The sequence below is a fragment of the Hylobates moloch genome, unplaced genomic scaffold (genome assembly GCF_009828535.3).
Source record: "Hylobates moloch isolate HMO894 unplaced genomic scaffold, HMol_V3 SCAFFOLD_8, whole genome shotgun sequence".
NCBI lineage: Eukaryota > Metazoa > Chordata > Mammalia > Primates > Hylobatidae > Hylobates > Hylobates moloch.
In genome coordinates, this window is record NW_026652283.1 from 57,460,794 (window position 1) to 57,475,780 (window position 14,987).

The window sequence follows — 14,987 nt, forward strand, 5'->3', positions numbered from 1 at the left end:
CCATCAGGTCATTTAAGTTCTTCTCTACACTGTTTATTGTAGTTAGCCATTTGTCTAACCTTTTTTCAAGGTTTTTAACTTCCTTGTGATGGGTTAGAACATGCTCCTTTAGCTCAGAGAAATTTGTTATTAGCAACCTTCTGAAACTTACTTCTGTCAACTCGTCAAGGTCATTCTCCATCCATTTTTGTTCTGCTGCTGGCAAGGAGCTGCAGTCCTTTAGAGGAGAAGAGGCACTCTGGTTTTTGGAATTTTCAGCTTTTCTTCTCTGGTTTCTTTCCATCTTTGTGGTTTTATCTACCTTTGGTCTTTGATGTTGGTGACCTACAGGTGGGGTTTTGCTGTGGATGTCCTTTTTGTTGATGTTGATGCTATTCCTTTCTGTTTGTTAGTTTTCCTTCTAACAATCACGTCCCTCAGCTGCAAGTCTGTTGGAGTTTGCTGGAGGTCCACTCCAGACCCTGTTGTCCTGGGTATCACCAGCAGAGGCTGCAGAACAGCAAATATTGTGGAACAGCCAATATTGCTGCCTGATCCTTCCACTGGAAGCTTCGTCCCAGAGGGACACCTGCCTGTATGAGGTGTCTGTCGGCCCCTACTGGGAGGTATCTCCCAGTCAGGCTACATGGGGGTCAGGGACCCACTTGAGGAGGCAGTCTGTTTGTTCTCAGAGCTCAAACGCCATGCTGGAAGAACCACTGCTCTTTTCAGAGCTGTCAGACAGAGACGTTTAACTCCAACATTTTCCTTCTTTTGAGTGCTTCCCAGATAACTTCCTGAGATTTCTCTTCTAGTACATTAACTTTCTTGTTAGTCTTATCTAATATATTTAACCTACTAATTTCAATTCTTACATATTTCCATTTCTAAAAGTCATATTTTACTATTTTTAAAATCCCTATTCTAATTCAGAATACTCTTATGATTTTATTCCATCTGTTACATCATTTTAATTATGCATATTTGACAGTCACCATATGACAGTTCTATTAATTGGTATACTGTCATTCACAGTTTATTGTTTGTCTAGTGTGCTTTAATTTTGAAATGTGAGCTTATCTTCATTGTGGCTTTATCTATGGAATCTTGTGTGCCACGCATTGAAGAAACATCCCTCCAGAGGGGTTCAGCATTTTCTTCTGCCAATTGGGAAATACCAGGTATTCTCTCAGCTTAGATATTCCCAATCATTTATTTTCACAAGGTTTTCATGTGCTCAATGTTCAAAAGCAGGACAATGGTTTCACTTGCTTTGAAAACATTTCAGTAAGGAGTTTTAAAAGTCCTTCAGCTGAAAAGTTCTGTGTAAAAACGTCACTTTGTAATGTGGCTACCTGGTATAAAAACAATCTACACGTAAAGCACTTAATCCCATTGGCAAGCTTCTTGTGAATTGAAATAAGACCAGACTTTCAATTTATTCAAATAACCAGAATTAGGACAAGAAGTTTCTAATTTATATGATTTACATTCATTATATCTTCTGGATAATACTTATAACTCAAATAATTACGGATTTTTTTCTTCTGGTTGGTTTTAATTTGCAGTATTTAATCCAGAATTCCTGTTTCAGCTAACTCAGCAGGGATAACTGCTTCATGGCCCTCCTCATCCACTTGGAAGCCACAAGTTTTCTTGAAAAAAAAATCCTGTGAGCAAATGACAGAGTAGAAAGTTCTACCTCTCATTCCTCCTTAGAAACATCAATAAAACAATGATATTAATACAAAAATACCTTGAAGAGAAACCCAGAATCCAGCTAGCTAAAAGCACTCTAGAAAAGAACAAACTTAAAGCAGTCACATTCATATGGATAAAAGGACAATTTTATTTTACCTGCATCAGTCCCTCCTCCAAACAGGCTTAGCTTAGCACTAAGATTACCTAGGCCTGTGACTTCTACTACAGAAGGAAAAGTGAGATTGGAGCATGTGTCTGAGTGCCTTGTCTCCTGGTTTCTCAGGAGCCCTCCTTGGGGCTGATTTCTACACCTCCTAATACTAACCACTGAACAACTTATAGATCCCATCTCCAGGGCCATCTAGAAACAAAGAAAAGAGGAAGGTGAGCCTTTCATACCAGTACTGCTCTGCAAGATTGGGAATAGGTGCACAATTGAGGTTTTTCTTCCATATGGGAGGAAAGAAGTAAAAGGAACCTTATTCCTAGCCTAGTGCACCATCCATGGAGCTGGTTTTTAACTCACCTAAAGCTGTACACTAAACAACCTGGAGATCGTGGTCTCTTAGGACAGCTATGAATAAAGGGAAAGGGTGGGCATCCCCTTATAGCTGGCACTGCTCTGTATAATTGGAGAAAAGCACAGAACTGAGGCTTTTCCTCCAGAAGGAAGGTAAGGGTATAAGGAGGCCTTGCCCTTAGTTTAACAGTGTGCTCACTAAGGAATCATTTTCTGTCTTGCCTCATATTAAGTACTGCTGACCAGTAAAGGTCTCTCCCAATCAAAATTATTCCATAAAGATTGGGAAAGGTAGTTGCTTATTCAAATGCACAGATGACAAGGCAAACCTATAAAAAGCATGAAGATTAAAGAAAACACAACAAAATCAAAAAAGAAAACAAATCTCTAACAACCAACCCAAAAGAAATGGAGATCTGTGAATTACCTGAAAAGAATTCAAAATAATCATCTCAAATGAAAGAGAAGACATTATCACTACTACCATCAAAATACAAAGAATTCTCATAAATTATTTAAAAAAATAAGCACCAACAAATTGGATAACCTAGAAAAAAACCTAGACACATAAAACCTACCAAGACAATTATGCAGAAATAAAATCTGAACATCAGTGATACTCCAGGTTAAAAAATGAAAGAAAATCTGAACAGATCAATAGCAATAAAGAGAATGAATCATTAATAAAAAAGTTTCTCATCAAAGAAAAGCCCAGGACCTGAAGGCTTCACTGCTGTATTCTACTCAAACATTTAAAGAACTAATACCAATCCTTCTTAAACTCTTCCAAGAAGTTAAATAAGTTGTATTTTCAAACCCGTTTTATAAGACTAGCATTATTATGATACCAAAGCCTGACAAAAACACTTCAATAATTGAAAAACTGCAAGCCAATATTCCTGATTAACATAGTTACAGAAATTCTCAACAAAATTTTGGCAAACCAAATCCAACAGCATAGTAAAAGGATCATTCATCATGATCAAGTGGGATTTATCTCAGGGATGCAAGGTTGGTTCAACATATAGAAATCTATAAATGTAATATAACACATTAACAGAATAAAGGACAAAAACAATATAATCATCTTAATAGATGCAAAAAAGTCATTTTACAAAATTCAACATTCTTTCATGACAATAACTCTCAGCAAACTAAGTATAGAAGGAATGTACCTTAAAACAATAAAAGCCATATATGAGAAGCCCACAGCTAACATCATCCTCCACAGTGAAGAGTTGAAATCTTTACCTTTATGACCAGACATCAATGCCTATTCTTGCTACTTCTATTCAACATAGTACTGGCAGTCCTAGTCAGAAAAATTAGGCAAGAGGAATAACTAAAAGTCATCAAAGTATATTAGAAAAGAAGAAGTTAAATTGTCCCTGTTTACAGACACCAAGATCTTATATATATAGGAAAACCTAAAGACTCCCCCAAGAAGCTGATATAACGAATACATAAATTCAATAAAATTTCAGGATTCAAAATCAACACACAAATATTAGTAGCATTTCTATACACTAACAACAAACTATCCAAAAAAGAAATCAAGAAAACAATACTATCTATAAAAACTATCAAAACAATAATAAAATAGGAATAAATTTAACCAAGAAAGCTAAAAACCTGTGAACTGAAAATTGTAAAATATTGATGAAAGAAACTGAAGAAGACATCATAAATAAAAAGATATTCACTGTTCAGGAATTGGAAGAATTAATATTGATAAAATGTCCATACAACCAACAGCAATCTATAGATTCAATGGAATCCCTATCAAAAATTCAATGACATTTTTCAGAGAAATAGAAAACAATCTTAAAATTTGTATGAAACCACAAAAGACTCTGAATAGCCAAAGCAATCTTGAGCAAAAACCAAACCCAGAGGCATCATATTGCCTGGTTTCAAAATACACTACAAAGCTATAGAAATGAAAACAGCATGGTACTGACATAAAAACAGATACAACAACCAATGGAACAAAAATAAGACTCTTCAGAAATAAATCCATGCCTTTATAGCCAATTAATTTTCAAAAAGATACCAAGAACACACAATGGGAAAGGACAATCTATTCAATAAATGATGTTGGAACAAATGGACATCTACAGGCAAAAGAATGAAATTAGACCCTCATCTCACACCATATACAAAAATCAATTCAAAATTGATTAAAGGCTTAAACAAGAGACCTGAAACTACAAAACTACTGGAGAAAAAACATAGGCAAATCTCCATGAATTGATCTTGGCAATGATCTTTTTGAATATGAAGTCAAAAGCACAGAGAGCAAAAGTAAAAATAGACAAATGATATTACATTAAACCAAAAATCTCTGCACAGCAAAGAAAACAATCAACAGAGTGAAGAGATAACCTATAGAATGGAAGAAAATATTTTCAAGTGATACATCTGATAAGAAGTTAATATTGAGCAAAGCACCTGAATATACATTTCTCAGGAGACATACAAATTGCCAACGGATATTTGAAAAGGTGCTTAACATCACTAATTATCATGGAAATGCATGAGAAACCACTTCACATCTATTAGAATGGCTATCATCAAAAAGACAAAAGATAACAAGTGTTGGCGACGATGTGGAGAAAAGGGAACCTTTGTTCACTGTTGGCAGAAATTTAAATTAGTACAATTATAGAAAACAGTATAATGTTTCCTCCAAAAACTAAATATAGAACTATCATATAATGTAGCAATTCCACTTCTGGGTACATATCCAAAGAAAATGAAATCAGTATGCTGATGAGATAGCTGCACTCCCATGTTTATTGCATCATTATTACCAACAGCTAAGATATGGAATCAACCTAAGTGTCCATCAAGGAATTAATGAATAAAGAAAATGTGGTATATATCTATATATATAAAATAGAATATTATTGTTTGTAAAAAAAGAAGAGAATTTTCTCATTTATGATAATATGAACCAAAACTGGAAGACATTATGCTAAGTGAAATAAGCCATATACAGAAAGACAAATAATGCATGATCTCACTTGTATGTAGAATCTTAAAAAGTTGACCTTTTAGAAGAAGAAAGTAGAATGGTAGCTACCAGAGACATGGGAAAATGTTGGTCAAAGGGTACAAAGCTTCAGTTATGCAGGATGAACAAGTTCTGGAGATCTAATATGCAGCATGGAGACTACAGTTTATAATACTGTATCATATGCTTGAAATTTCCTGAGTAGATATTGTTTTCACCAAAAAAAGTTAATTATGTGAGTTGATAGATATGCTAATTAGCTTGATTGTAGTAAACATTTCACAATGCCTATGTACAATAAGACATCAAGTTGTGCACCTTAAATATACACAATTTTTGTTTGTTAAACAATATTAAACCTCAGTAAAACTGGAAAAAATTAAAAATGAAAACAAAAGAAATCCTGCACCCTACCTTTTACTTCTCTACCACACCCCCAGCATTAATCAACACAGAATCTCCACTTTTCTCTGGTTTCATTAATGTGTGTCCTGCAGCTTCTTTTCCTAGGTTTTCCCTCTATAGCTAGACCCTTCCATTTAAAAAATAAGTTTCAGCCTTGTTAATTTCCATTTCTCTTCATGTTAAGATACATCTCTTACAACTGTCCCTTCTCTTTTAGCATTAAGCGTCAAGGCCTAAACCAAATGTACCCAAACTTCTCAGTCTCAGGACTTTTTAGAATCTTAAAAATTATTGAGGCTAGACGTGGTGGCTCATGCCTGTAATCCCAGAACTTTGGAAGGCTGAGGCAGGTGGATCACTTGAGGTCAGGAGTTGGAGACCAGCCTGGCCAAAACGGTGAAACCCTGTCTCTACTAAAATGTAAAAATTAGCTGGGAGTGGTGGTACGTGACTGTAATCCCAACTCTTCAGGAGGCTGAGGCAGGAGAATCGCTTGAGCCCAGGAGGCGGAAGTTGCAGTGAGCCGAGGTCACGCCACAGCACTCCAGCCTGGGTGACAGAGCGAGACTCTGTCTCAAAAAAAAAAAAAAAAAAAATTATTGAAGACCCCAAAAAATTTTTATGTTGTTTTTCACTATTGAATGTCCCATACTGGAAATTAAAACTGAGAATTTTTAAATATATATTTCCTTATTTATTTTTAAATGACAACAGTAAACTAATTTCGTGTTAATATAAATGGCATCTTTTCATGAAGAAATCATATTTTCAAAAAAACTTATTGAAAAGAATAACATTGTTTTACAGATTTGCAAATTTTAACATATCTGGCTTAATAGAGGACAGCTGGATTCTCATATCTGCTTTCACTTTGAATCTCTTGTAATACCACATTTCATGCAATGATGAAAACCTTCACTATTCACTCACCAGATATTGAGATTGAAAAGAGGCAAATACTAATATTATTTTGAAAATAGTTTTGGCTTCATGAAGACCCTGAAAGGAACTCAAGAACCACTAAGGGTTCAGAAATTACACTGAGAATTTCTGACCTAGCGTAAGTTCCAGCCAGCCCAGCCACCAAAGTCTGAGCTGGAGACACCACACCCTAATCTAATCCTAGTACCATCAGCCTGAGATAGGAGTTTTAACAGTATTCATGTATAATCAGAATGGCCTCACCTATCTCCTATCTTATGGTTCCGTTTGCATACTCTCCTTTCCAGCATCACTTATCTTGGTAAGATGTCTCACATGTTGCATTTACATAAACCTGGACAAGTAGAGTTGAATCATTGGCCAGTAAATGAAAAAATGCATACAAGTAATATACAGTCACAACTCTTTTTCCACTTCTCATAACTCCAAGCCACCCCTTAATAATTTTAAACACCATTTTTCTCCCCAACAATACAGTTGGCTTGATTATCCTGCTTGAATTAATCTGTCAATTGCCTCCTTGTCTCCTTCAATTTTTTGTAGTGGTAACCTGGCTTTAAATCCTAGCATTTTCACTTTATCAGTAAAGATGCATTCATCAACAGATAGCTGAAAACCTACTAAAAGTGGTTTAAGTGATAAGAGTATTTATTTTCTCTTGTAAGTCCTGAGATAGGGTGGTGTTAGGATTGGTTAATGCAGCACAGTCTTTTCATCTGTCCATTCAGCCATCCTTAGAATGTTACCTTTGTTCTTTGGTTTTCTCCTTTCACTTCAGCCTGATGCCTTCAAGAGTACCACACACCCCAACTTCACACCACAGCATACAAAGGCAGACAAAGGGTAAACTGTCTTTCTAAGAACATGAATAAGCTCTCCAGAAGCTCCACAGTGAATTTCCCATGTCTTATTAGACAAAATTATGTTTCATTCTCATGCTTGAGCCAACTACTTGGCAAAGGAAAGGACATCACCATAATTGAATTAGACCAACTAAAGGTCACCCCCTGTAGCTGGGGAGGGACTGTGTGCCTCCTCCTGCCTCCCATGATGAAAAATATTGGGGTTCTCATTGCATAAAGAAAGGAAGAAATAGCTGTTGGGTGGGTGGCCAACAGTATCTTTCCATCTGCATTCTAGCTCTGTGATCTTAGAGAGATTATTGAACATCTTTCAACCTCAGTTTCCCTATCTATTGAAGACAGATAATAATAGTACTGACCATATAGGGTTTTGTAAGAATTAAATGAGATCATTCATGAACAGCACTTAGCATTATGCCTGACATGTCATAAGTATCCAGTAAATGGATACTATTTGTCATTTAACTCTCACTGAATATTGTAATTAGACACTTTTTGATATCTCATCTGACCGTCCGTCCTGTTCTAGCAACTAATAATATCTTTTATAATAATCTATTACATGATTGAAATGTTTTCTTCTTCATGCTTGTTTACTGTCCTCTTTTCCACTCTTCCTTTGCCCTTTATCCAATTTACTTGAAAAGAAGTACAAAAGTAGACTCAATGCTAAATTAAAGGACTGACAAACACTCAGAATAATGGGGAAATTACTATATTTCTGGCTATAATACAGATTACTCCATTTGAAATGTCTAAATATATCATTTGCTTTTACACCAAGCCATTGAAAACTCATATTTTGCTAATAGTCCACCTTGACCCTCAGGTCTTGCTATATATCTAGTATGCCATTCCCCTTGTAATTGTTTTTCACCACTATGTATTTCCTTTGATTGATCTAGGATAAGTACTTGCATTGTGCTCCACACAAAATAAGACTTCTTCCAAAGAGAGACCTGCCTCAGATGCCTATGAAATAGAAGATCAAAAAGAGTAATCTTCAAATACAAAGTTTCATTAGCTTGATATAACAACATTATATTTGTAGTAATATATATCTCCCAGAAATAAGTCAGGGAATGCTACTGAATTATGTATGCTTGCTATATATTAGTTTAAAAAATTGCTAAACTATTTGCATGTCTCACATGAGATGTGTGGAAAATACATAAGTCATCTGAGTAATTCAGAGGTTTTGTGTTAGTTAGGCATTTTGTGATTATTTGTTTGAGCAATTCTTCAGGATAATTTTAATAATGTCATCTTTGTAAATAAGGCCATACAGGACAACAGAAAGAGCCAGCTTGGGAATCAGAGCTGGGTTCCTGTTCTGCTTACTGCCAATTATCTGTGCAGGCTCATGCAATTTTTGTATCCTCTCTGAATCTCAGTTTCCTCATTCTCTACACATACCTTTGTAGCTCTGATATTCTGAGCAGGGCTGATACTACTAACCCTAGTCACATGTTGGAATTTGAAAATCCTTTCACAACACTGTTCATGCAGTGTGCACTCCAGTAAGGTGTGTGGGCACTCTTTTAAACATGTGCACAAGCTCCTTGCCTTGACAGATAACATCTGAGCTGTATCCAAGTGCTACCATTTTGACCAATGGATGTGCAGTCTCCTTTTCATGTGTCAGAAAAGCAAAGCTCTGGTATGCTTTGAAAATGTGCTTTAGCTTATGGAAATGTGAGATTAGCAACATCTGCTCATTAATATCTGAAGAAAGTGCAGTATCTCAGTATTTTTTATGACCAAATGGCACAGCATCCTTGAGACCATTTAGAAGCCCTCCCTCCAACTGTAAACTAGTTCAACCATTGTGGAAGTCAGTGTGGCGATTCCTCAGGGATCTAGAACTAGAAATACCATTTGACCCAGCCATCCCATTACTGGGTATATACCCAAAGGACTATAAATCATGCTGCTATAAAGAGACATGCACACGTATGTTTATTGTGGCACTATTCACAATAGCAAAGAGTTGGAACCAACCCAAATGTCCAACAATGATAGACTGGATTAAGAAAATGTGGCACATATACACCATGGAATACTATGCAGCCATAAAAAAGGATGAGTTCATATCCTTTGTAGGGACATGGATGAAACTGGAAAACATCATTCTCAGTAAACTATCGCAAGGACAAAAAACCAAACACCGCATGTTCTCACTCATAGGTGGGAATTGAACAATGAGAACTCATGGACACAGGAAGGGGAACATCACACTCCAGGGACTGTTGTGGGGTTGGGGGAGGGACAGCATTAGGAGATATACCTAATGCTAAATGACGAGTTAATGGGTGCAGGAAATCAACGTGGCACATGGATACATATGTAACAAACCTGCACATTGTGCACATGTACCCTAAAACCTAAAGTATAATAAACAAACAAACAAAAAAACAAACAAAAAAAAAAGAAAGGAAAAACAAAACAAAAAAAGAACTCTCAAAAAAAAAAAAAAAAAAAGAAGCCCTCCCTCCACACCACACACATTCCTCTGTTTTCATGGAAGAAAACATTGCCACAGCAGGCTGGAGCTAGAGTAAGACTGGAACCCAGAGAGTCTATCTCTGAGACAGTGGAATTATTTGCTACATTGTCCAAATATACCACAGTGTCAAGATTGCTAATACAAATATATATTTATAGATACAGGCACTAATGTAAATATAAATATAAATTAACCAAAATTATGTTCACAGTGTTTTACAGTCTATAAGCAATGTATATCTCTGCTATCTTCATCTGAGCCTCACTGAAATGCTTTGGCTCTGTGTCCCTACCCAAATCTCATGTTGAATTGTAATCCCCAATGTTGGAGGTGAGGCCTGGTGGGAGGTGATTGGATCATGGGTGTAGATTTCCCCCTTTGGTGCTGTTCTTGTGATAGAGTTCTTATGAGATATGGTTGTTTAACAGTGTGTGGCACCTCCCCACTCTCTCTTCCTCCTGCTCCAGCCATGTAAGAAATGCCTGCTTCCTCTTCACTTTCCACCACGATTCTAAGCTTCCTGAAGCCTCCCCACCCATGCTTTCTGTACAGCCTACAGAACATTGAGCCAATTAAACCTCTTTTTTAATAAATTACCAGTCTCAGGTATTTCTTTATAACAGTGTGAGAATAAACTAATACAGAAAATTGGTACCCAGGCATGGGGCATTGCTATAAAGATACCAGAAAATTTGGAAGTGCTTGTGGAACTGGGTAATGGGCAAAGATTGGAACAGTTTGGAGGGCTCAGAAAACGATAAGAAGATGAGGGAAACTTTGGAACTTTCTAGAGACTTGTTGAATGGTTGTGACCAAAATGCTGATGATGATATGGACAGTGAAGTCCAGGCTGAGAAGGTCTCAGATGGAAATGAGAAACTTGTTGGGAACTGGAGTAAAGGTCACTCTTGCTATGCTTTAGCAAAGAGACTGGCAGCATTGTGCCCCTGCCCTAGGGATCTGTGAAACTCTGAACTTGAGAGTGATTATTTAGGGTATCTGGAAGAAGAAATTTCTGAGTAGCAAAGAGTTCAAGATGTGGCCTGGCTGCTTCTAGCAGCCTATGCTCATATTCATGAGCAAAACTGGAACTTAAATTTCAAAGAAAAACAGAGAATAAAAGTTTGGAAAATTTGCAGCCTATCCATGAGTTAGAAAAGAAAAACCCATTTTCTGGGGAGGAATTCAAGCAGGCTACAGATATTTGCATAAGAGGAACCAAATGTTAATAGCCAAAACAATGGGGAAAAGGCCTCTAATGCATTTAGAAACCTTTGAGGCAGCCACCATCACAGTCTTTGAGGCCTAGAGAGAAGAACAGCTCCCACTGCCCTGTACAACCTTAGGACACCACTCCCTGCATTCCATCTGCTCTAGCTCCTGTCTTGGCTCAAAGGGGCCCAGGTACTCAGGTTGCTGCTTCACAGGGTGGAAGCCATAAGGGTTGGCAGCTTCCACATGGTGTTAAGCTGGACAGAGTGCAACAGTTAAGGCCTGGAAACCTCCATCTAGATTTCAGAAGATGTACAGTAAAGCCTAGATGTCCAGGCAGAACTCTGCTGCAGAGGCAGAGCCCTCATAGAGAACCTCTACAAGGGCAGTGCAGAGGGGAAATGTGGGCTTGGAGCCCCCACACAGAGTCCCCACTGGGGCACTGCCTAGCAAAACTATGGGAACAGAGCAACCATTCTCCACTCCCCAGAATGATAAACACACCAACAGCTTGCACTGTGGATCTAGAAATGCCTCAGGCACTCAATACCAGCTCTTGAGAGCAGCTGTGGGAGCTAATCCTTGCAGAGCCACAGGGGCAGAGCTTCTCAAAGCCTTAGAACCCCACCTCTTGTACTACTGTGGCCTGGATGTGAGACACTGAGTCAAAGGAGATTATTTTGGAGCTTTAAGATTTAATGACTGCCTAGCTAGGTTTCAAGGCTGCACGGGGCCTGTATCCCCTTTCTTATGGCCAATTTCTCCCTCTTAGAATGGGAATATTTACCCAATGTTTGTACTCCCATTATAATTTTGAAATAACTAACTGTTTTTTAATTTTACAGGCTCATAGGTGGAAGGGACTAGCCTTGTCTCAATGGGACTTTGGACTTTGGACTTTTGAGTTAATGCTGGAATGAGTTAAGATTTTGGGAGACTGTTGAGAAGAAATTATTGTACTTTAAAATGTGAGAAAAATATGAGATTTGGGAGGGGATAGAAGCAGAGTGATATGGTTCAGCTCTGTGTTCCCACCCAAATCTCATGTTGAATTGTAATCCTCAATGTTGGATGTGGAGCCTGGTGGGAGGTGATTGAATCAATGGGGTGGATTTTCCCCTTGCTTTTCTCACGAGATCTGGTTAAGTGTGTGGCACCCCTCCATTCTCTCTCTTCCTCCTGCTTGAGCCATGTAAGATGTGTTTCCCCTTCCTCTTTTACCATAATTTGTATACTGAGGCCTCCTCAGCCATGCTTCCGCTTCCTGTTCAGCTTGTAGAACCATGAGCCAATTAAACCTTTTTTCTTTATAAATTACCCAGTCTTTGATATTTCTTTATAATAGTGTGAGAACAGACTTCTTTATAATAGTGAGAGAATAGTGTGAGAACTTTATAATAGTGTGAGAACAGAGTCACCAAAAAGAAAGCTGACACTTGGAAGGGTTAAGTGACTTGTCCAGTGTCACTTAACCAGGCGGTAAAAAAGCCAGCCCTGAACACCAGCTCCTCTGATTCCTGGTCTCATATGTTTCCTGGACTCAGCCTTGCCTTCCATCAAACAGGCTTTTTACCATGAAATGAAGCAGATATTCCCGCCACCCGTGGCTGCTCAGTGATCAAGGGTTGTTCCACTTGGCAATACACTCCAAACTATTCATATTTTCTAATCTACTAATTTCAACACAATAATTGAGTTTACTTTTTGGAAACTCCTGAACAGGAAACTAGCCAGAATGTTTCGGTTGATTTTTGGGGGTGCTGTGAAACAGCTCATTACCACACATGTAATCATGTTAATATATGATGATATAAATGGGTGGTTCATTGTAGACAAAATAGTTGAATAAGCCATTTTTCCTCCCATGCTTTTCATCATATAATTGTGATAATTCCTTACATTTACACAAGGAGCTGCAGCATAGTGGTCAAATGGAAGCACTGTAGTGGTCAAACCAGGGTTCAAACCATGGCTGTTTTACCAGCTATGTAACCAGGGGTCACAGTCCTCATTTATATAAGGGACATAAAATTGTAGCACATACACCAAAAAGTTAAGAAGGTTAAGTGTGGTAATGCTTATAAAGGGCTTAAAATTGTACTAAGTACACAGGAAGCATGCAATAAATGTTAGGTATTATTATTGTTATTGTTGCTGCTGTTCTTATTTTTTATGTAATGAGTATCACATTATCCCCATTTTACAAACAAGGAAACTGAGACTTACAGAGAATAGTGATTTTTCCTAAAGCCCCGAAGTCTTAGGAGGCTTTATGGGAACTTGTTTGCTAAAACCCCATTAAAGATTAATCAGAATCATATTGAGATCAAAAACAAGAAGAGGGGAGAGGACAGGAGGAATATCAGGCTAGAGAGGTGGGAGGGACCTCTGAAGGACCCTGTGAGACAGCACTAAGCTGAATGTTGCCAACCCCACACTTCTGCTTTATTTAATAAGGGACTACTCTGTGCCAGCCTGTTTTCCTCAAGTGGCTTGGTTTTCCCTCCAAGTGTGACAATCACAGAAGAATCAGTCAAATGAAAAGACACAATTTAGGTCATTTATTCAGATAGCCTCTAAAGCAGAAGGCCTACAGTGTTTAGGTTTCTACTATTTGAAATAATAAAGCTGTTCGAATTCAAGAGTATATCAAGCACTTGTACATAACCTTATTTTCTTAAGAGGTCTGTACATAAAAAATATATACTGTTAGTTGAAAGTAAGAAAAAATTCAACTAAACTATCTATGGTGAAAGTCTGGTTATTATTGTTGTTATTTTAATTTCTAATTTGTCTTGCACTGGTCAATATCCTATTCAATGAGACAAATCTACCTGTTACTGGCTTGACTTTTGTGACAATGCCAAATTGTAATAATAGTATCTCAATCCTTATTATCAAATTATGTTCTTATCTCTTCATAGAGCAGTAACAGTTTGTAAACTGGCGTGTACTATTCACATTTTGAGTAGTATAAGCACATTTATTATTGACCTCAAGAGAAATCCAGAAGTGGTCATGGGATTAACTTGGGGGCTCGATGTCATTAAGACTCAGATTTTTTTTTATTATGCCACTTTTCTATCTGAAGGATATTAATTACTGCCCTCTAGCTTGTAATCTCATCGCCACAACCTTCCAGGGCTCAAGATATTAGCTCCTCATTCAACACTATCCAAAGCAGGAAGGAAAGCATGAAGAAAAAAAGGGCTTTCTCTTCATGTGGTTCTATCTTCACTCAGAGAGAACTGTCTCGTCTAGAAACTTTCCAAAGATCCCCCAGCTCATCCAAAACTGGGTCACATGCCTGCCCCTAGACCAAACATGAATGCAAGGAGAATGGGATTGCTATGGTTAAGTGAGGTCAATGAGGACCCAATCCCTTGTGGCTCAGGAGCACACTGCCATCTGAACAAAATCAGGGATGTTAGCAAGAATAAGGAATGTCTGTTGGGTAAGAAAGAAATGTCTACCACAGAAGTCTTAGTTCTGTCCAGACCACATGAATCTTAAGAAGTCTGCCTTCAGGGAAAATGTGGCATTCTGCAAGGAGGATAAAGGATGCATTCAAATTTCTAGTGTTATATAGATTCACTAGGAACTTCTGGAATTTAGAAACTACCAGAAGGCATATCTCACATTCATTACCTCTCAGGCAAGTTTTTCTTAACTTTGTAAGATTCTTTTTCCTCAGGGGTGTGTTATGAGGATTTTTTTCCATACATATTCCGCTTATGTAACAAGGAATTTTAAAGTTAATAGAAGCATTTTTTTTCCATAAGTTACTGGGGTAGAGGTGGTATTTGGTTATGTGAGTAAGTTCTTTAGTGGTGATTTGTGAGA